At 40.5% G+C, this 5,651-nt stretch overlaps 1 protein-coding gene across 1 annotated transcript in view; it reads left to right on the forward strand.

Moving 5' to 3' along the window:
* Positions 1-5,107: 5,107 nt before the first annotated feature.
* SULF1 (sulfatase 1) overlaps positions 5,108-5,651 on the forward strand; it is a 159,095-nt gene continuing 158,551 nt past the window's right edge. Inside the window, exon 1 of the mRNA XM_019627013.1 lies at positions 5,108-5,562. The gene's annotated coding sequence lies outside the window, so the exon portion shown is untranslated. The remainder of the gene's footprint in view (positions 5,563-5,651) is intronic.

Genomic DNA, 5,651 nt, shown 5'->3' on the forward strand with positions numbered 1-5,651 from the left:
TTTTCTACCTTTTTTTCATTCTATTTACCTTAACTGGGGATATACCTATTACAGATTAAAGATAATTATTTGACACATAGGTTCAGGGTATACTCCATCTCAAATACCCCCAAGCTTACTTTCAGGTAGATCCAATAAAACATCAAGTTCTAATTGCTGAAATTCACATTTTTTTCTTACTTGCTATCGTACTTTCTAATATTATGTCACATACCCAGTGCCTCAAACACTGATTTTCACAAATAAGTATTTAAAATATATATATTTTAAATGTTTTTACTATCTTTTTGCCATATTCTATCAAATCTAGTATCTTTCATTAAGTTATCCTATTTATGGGTCACTGTTTCGTCCTAAGTGGTTTAGCGCCTTACCTCATCCTCCTAAAATTATTGACAGTGCAGTTATACATGCTTTTTCAGCATTCTTAGACTTATGCTTCCTGGAGAGAACATAACTTCAGTGATAAAACCATTTATCTAATATGAAAGCCACCACTGGCCCCAGTGTCACCCGCCCCCCCATGAAGTCATTGAAAACATGAGCAAGTCTAATTCTTGTTGCATAGAATGCGACTTCATTTAACAAGCAATAATTTCCCCCTCTCTTTCTGAGAAGGATTTGGTTCAATGTGAATAAAAGCAGTAAAGTTTAGTTGAAAGAGAATAAGTAAATGGCTGAAGCTGTGTAGCCCTGAGTAATTTAGAAGTGCCGGATGTTCCAAATGACAAGATTTATTGTTCTTCTACAGATACTTTATATGATATGAATAGCAATGGACTAATTGTTAAGATATTTCTAGCATCGTGGGACTTATGATGACAGTTGTCACTTGTTTGAAAGGAAAAAGAATCTAAGGGAATATTACCATCAAAGAATTCATCTGTGTAATGAGCTTCGCAGATTCCCACATCCTATCGGATAAAGCATTGGTGATCAGAGCTTTCTTTTGACTAATAATACTTAGATCACAGACAACCTCAGGCCCAAGCACAGAAACAATTTTAGGAAGAAATCATTTCACTGGAATTGGGGAATCTTATTCTCTGTCATTATTTGTATGTCAAAACAGGTGCCGGGCCAATAATGGTAATAGAGGTAATATAAAAAGGAGAAATCTAAAGCAAACATTTTGACTGACTCTTAACCAAGAAGAAACACGGGCATCACAAAAAAGGTTGGCACCGTCTTAATTCTTGTAAGTAAGGGATGGTTTACCTCAAAATAACACTGAATTAAAATTGAGTTGGGTCTTGGGGCGGCCAGGTGGCTCAGTTGGTTAGAGTGTGTGCTCTGAACAACAAGTTGCCAGTTCGATTCCCATGTGGGCCAGTGAGCTGCGCTCTCTGCAACTAGATTGAAGACAATGGCTTGAGCATAGCTGCTGGTGGGCAGCCAGATGGCTCGGTGGATTAGAACGTGTGCTCTGAACAACAAGGTTGCCAGCTTGTCTCCCACATGGGATGGTGGGCTGTGCCTCCCCGCAACTAGGTTGAAAACAGCGACTTGACTTTGGAGCTGATGGGTCCTGGAAAAACACACTGTTCCCCAATAAAATTTAAAAAAAAATTTTTTTTAATAAATAAATAAATAAAATTGAGCCCAAAGTAAAGTCAGCACAAATTATGAGAGCCCATGGCTTGCTGAGTTTTCCCAATTTCAACCATTTGCTGAGGGTCCTCCCCCACTCCACAGCAGATTCTTCTCTAGTCACACTCACTTCCGGGCCGGCAGCATCACCTGCCAGCAGCCCCAGGGCACGCGAGACAGCCTGTGACAGCCAGGAAGGCGCAGGGCCCATTATCTCCCTCCGCACCCAGTCATGGATTGAGCGCTCCCAAGCCTCACTGATCATTTCTTACTGCACTAACTTGGGATTCTTGGCCAACTGGCCCCACGAGGGGAACCCTGGTGTCTTAGGCGCGTTAAATCTTCATATTAGCCCCCTGGTTTGGTCCACCTTTATGTTGGCTTTGTTCTCTTTTTTTCAAGCATGACAAACAAGTGGTTTTTCTTTTTCACTGTAATGATTCTTTAAACAAAAAAGGGCAGTTTGGGGCTTTCTCCGAGGCTGATAGGTGTGTCTGTTTAATGACGTTGTTATTATACTGTACTCACTTCCCTGAAAAGAAATCAGGAGCAGCCCACAGCTGATAATAGAACCAAAGCTGCAAGAAACCACAAGGTGGTCCGGGAGGGTAGTGTGGCAGCAGACGCACGTGTTCCAGGTGGCGGATTCAATGCCACCTGCGTGCTCCCTTGGCCACACGGCACTAGTGATAAATGCATGTGGGCACTTCTGTGCCGGTTGTATGGGCGCAAAAGACGTGGATATAGATAGAGACCCAGCTACACCGCCTTCTGTGGAGGAAGAACGGTGGTGAGCTCAGTCTAGACAAAGATGAGTGAAGCTCAGAGTGCGGGGTTTACAAGGGCTGGTCGGTTACCATGGAAACTAATTGGCGCCAATAAGTAAAGGGATGTTTTAACTGTGGGAACAGACTAGGAGGGGCTATTTTTCAAGATCGCCGTTACCTACTGTACAATTAATATTTCATTTCAGGAGCGTCCTTACTTAATTTCTATGATGAAGCTGTTCCCTCCGCACACGCCCTCCCACGATCAACCAACATTACGTTCAAACGCTGAACTTCATCTTTTAGAATGCGCTGTGTTTTAGGTTTAGATCTTTCAAGACAGAATCAATTTCACCCCCCCCCTTAAAAAATAAACTGTTTGCAGATGGCAAGGAGAAAGGAAGGGAGGTAATGGAAAATTCTTAACTTCTAAATTGACACTGCTGAGCCCTGAAGCTGGCTACAGGGAAAGAGAGCTGGGACCTTATCCTATAGCACCAGCTTCAGGTTTCTGTTTGAGCTGATTTTCCCTAACAAAAGCATTTCAGAACATCAACCAAAAAAAAAAAAAAAAGTCGTGGTGGACTCATTTTACAATACGTTTGAAAGGTAATGTTTACAGACACTGCACAGAGCAAGAATTAAGATCGTAGCACATAGGCAGGATCTATTGCTCATACGTGTACTTTTTTAAACCAAGTTTTACATAGAATAAATAGCTGAAGTTATCAATAAAAGAGAAGTGGTGACTGAGAGTTAATGAAAAGACTTGCAATTAATTTAGAAGGAAAGTGTGTTAAAAAGCACTTTCAACAATAACATGGGTCAGAGCCACAGACCACTTGGGAAATGTCTCCTAGAAGGTGTGTTACAAGCACATGGTTGACAAAACACGATTCAACACCTTCACAGTTTCTTAGGTTTTACTTTTGTAACTCAATTTACAGTTTAAGAGAATGCAAACTACCTTAATAATGTCTCCAGGGTCTTCAAAATCTATGCAGCTGAGGTAATTCAGATTTCCAGGCATGAGTCTGGTTGGATTAAACAAACAAACAAACAAAATTTAAATGAAAAAAAAATTGCATTGCAATAATTGGCACTATTAAAATATTTATGGTGCCCAAGGGAGGTTTTAGCCCTGTGGTGCCTCTTGTCATTGTTGAATGTTTCTGTGTTGGTTATGTATCTGGATTTAGCTGATTAGGAATAGTGGTTTGGTAAATATACTACATATTGTGAAACAAACACCTCATAATCACTTCTGGGAAGAAATTGAACGAACTTGTCAGAACTCCGGCCTCTAATTCTTTTTATTTTCTTTCTTCCTTCTTCCCTACACCCCTGTTATAGGAAAAATTCACTGCCTGAAAATTATGGTTCTCTAATCTTGTGCTTCAGAAAATTGTACCATTGTACCAGAAGTTATTTTTAAGTATCTTAATATAATATCACACAAAAATTCCTGAAGAAAAAAAAAACATGCTTGTCAAATCAGTTTTGCTAGATACTGACTTAATTCTTTTTGTGATACTAGCACTCTGAGTATTAGATATCTATCTATTTATAGTCTAGATTTTTAATACTTTAGGCAGGTTTAAAGTTTTTGTTTTGTTTTGTTTTTATTACAGTGATTCCCTTCCCAGTTCAAAGAATTTCAAAATTTTAAATACTGGCTTCCCACGGACACTGTCAGGGAGTTGATAATATTTCAAATTCCTATATTCTCTTTCAGATTATCAAAATTCCTTAGAAGTCTGATCAAATTTTTTAAATAGTAAGATTTGTAGCAGTTAGCTTATTTTCAGATATCTCCTTAAAGTAGTGTAACTAGTATAGCCATTTTCTAGTTCAGTCTGCTATTAATTAGTTATATAAATTAGTCCAGAGAACTCAAAACAGAAAGAAAGAAGAAAGAAAGAAAGAAAGAAAGAAAGAAAGAAAGAAAGAAAGAAGAAAGAAAGAAAGAAAGAAAGAAAGAAGAAAGAAAGAAAGAAAGAAAGAAAGAAAGAAAGAAAGAAAGAAAGAAAGAAAGAAAGAAAGAAAGAAAGAAAGAAAGAAAGAAAGAAAGAGAANGAGAGAGAGAGAGAGAGAGAGAGAGAGAGAGAGAGAGAGAGAGAGAGAGAGAGAGAGACATAAGAAGGTACTGAAATGACCCCAAATTGAAAACATTTCAAAGCAAAATTGTTAATGAGCTGTTTGAGCGATATGGACATTATAAGTGCAATTAACTAGAAGCCAATAAAAATAATCAATGACAGAGTGCAGCCCTCTGGTACCAAGTGCTTTTACAAAGAGATGTCTGTGAAAGCAGCAAGAGATTTAAAAAGCCACCTTTATCTATGGGCGTGCGTGCTATTTTACACGCGTAGAAACTAAAATGATTTTCATTGACGATTTCTGGAAGTTCAGCCGGTGGCAAACGGCGAAGAGCTGTGTGTGGGAATAGAGAAGTTTCTGCTCTTAGCTGCGCCCCCACCCCCTTCCTCCCAGGAATGTTGGAGGCAGCCACGATCTAATCAAAGGAAGGTAGGAGTTTAGATTTCAAAATGTAGATGTCACATTTCAGTGCAAACTACTCCTACATTAGCACTTTATCAGTATGTCAAGATGAATCTTAGCTGGGGGAGGGCGTAGGAAGAAGGGGAAGGGAGTGTCTCGCTGAGAAGGCTGCGCTCACGAGGTTGGCAGGAAAAGATGTTTAGCGTCTCTCTGTGCATTCTACGGAGGGTCCCGAACGTCCCAGGGGAGCACAAGGAGTTGTGAAAAGTAACGCACAACTGGCCACCAGGAGAATTCATTCCCTCCACCTTCTCTGTAGCACCTCCCACTTCTCTTCTTTTCATAGCAGCCCTTTCTCTCTGAAAATCTCAGGTTACTTGACCGGGAGTTCTCAGACCTCCAGTTTCAGCCCTGCCCTCAGCCTCCCGTCGGTGAGAGTCACCCAGCCCCAGCAATTGGATTGGGCAGCCCGTCTTGACACACCACTGTGCTGAGTGCTTGAGGACGCGTTTCACCAGATGGTTGGGGTTAGTGTGTGTCATCACATTCGAGTGGGGATTAGGAGCGGGACGGCTGCCTTGCTGGAGCTGTGTGGTCTTCTCCAAGTGAGAGCTGCAGGCAAGAGAACGACTTCGCTTGCAGAACGAGAGGAGGAATTCATTTTCTGCAGCCTCAAGAAAAGCAGGGGTTGTTTTTTTTTCAGGTAAAGTCAAAGAATGCTTTTCTTCTTCTTCTTCTTCTTCTTCTTCTTCTTCTTCTTCTTCTTCTTCTTCTTCTTCTTCTTCTTCTTCT

Source organism: Hipposideros armiger, unplaced genomic scaffold (assembly GCF_001890085.2).
Source record: "Hipposideros armiger isolate ML-2016 unplaced genomic scaffold, ASM189008v1 scaffold_698, whole genome shotgun sequence".
NCBI classification, from domain to species: domain Eukaryota; kingdom Metazoa; phylum Chordata; class Mammalia; order Chiroptera; family Hipposideridae; genus Hipposideros; species Hipposideros armiger.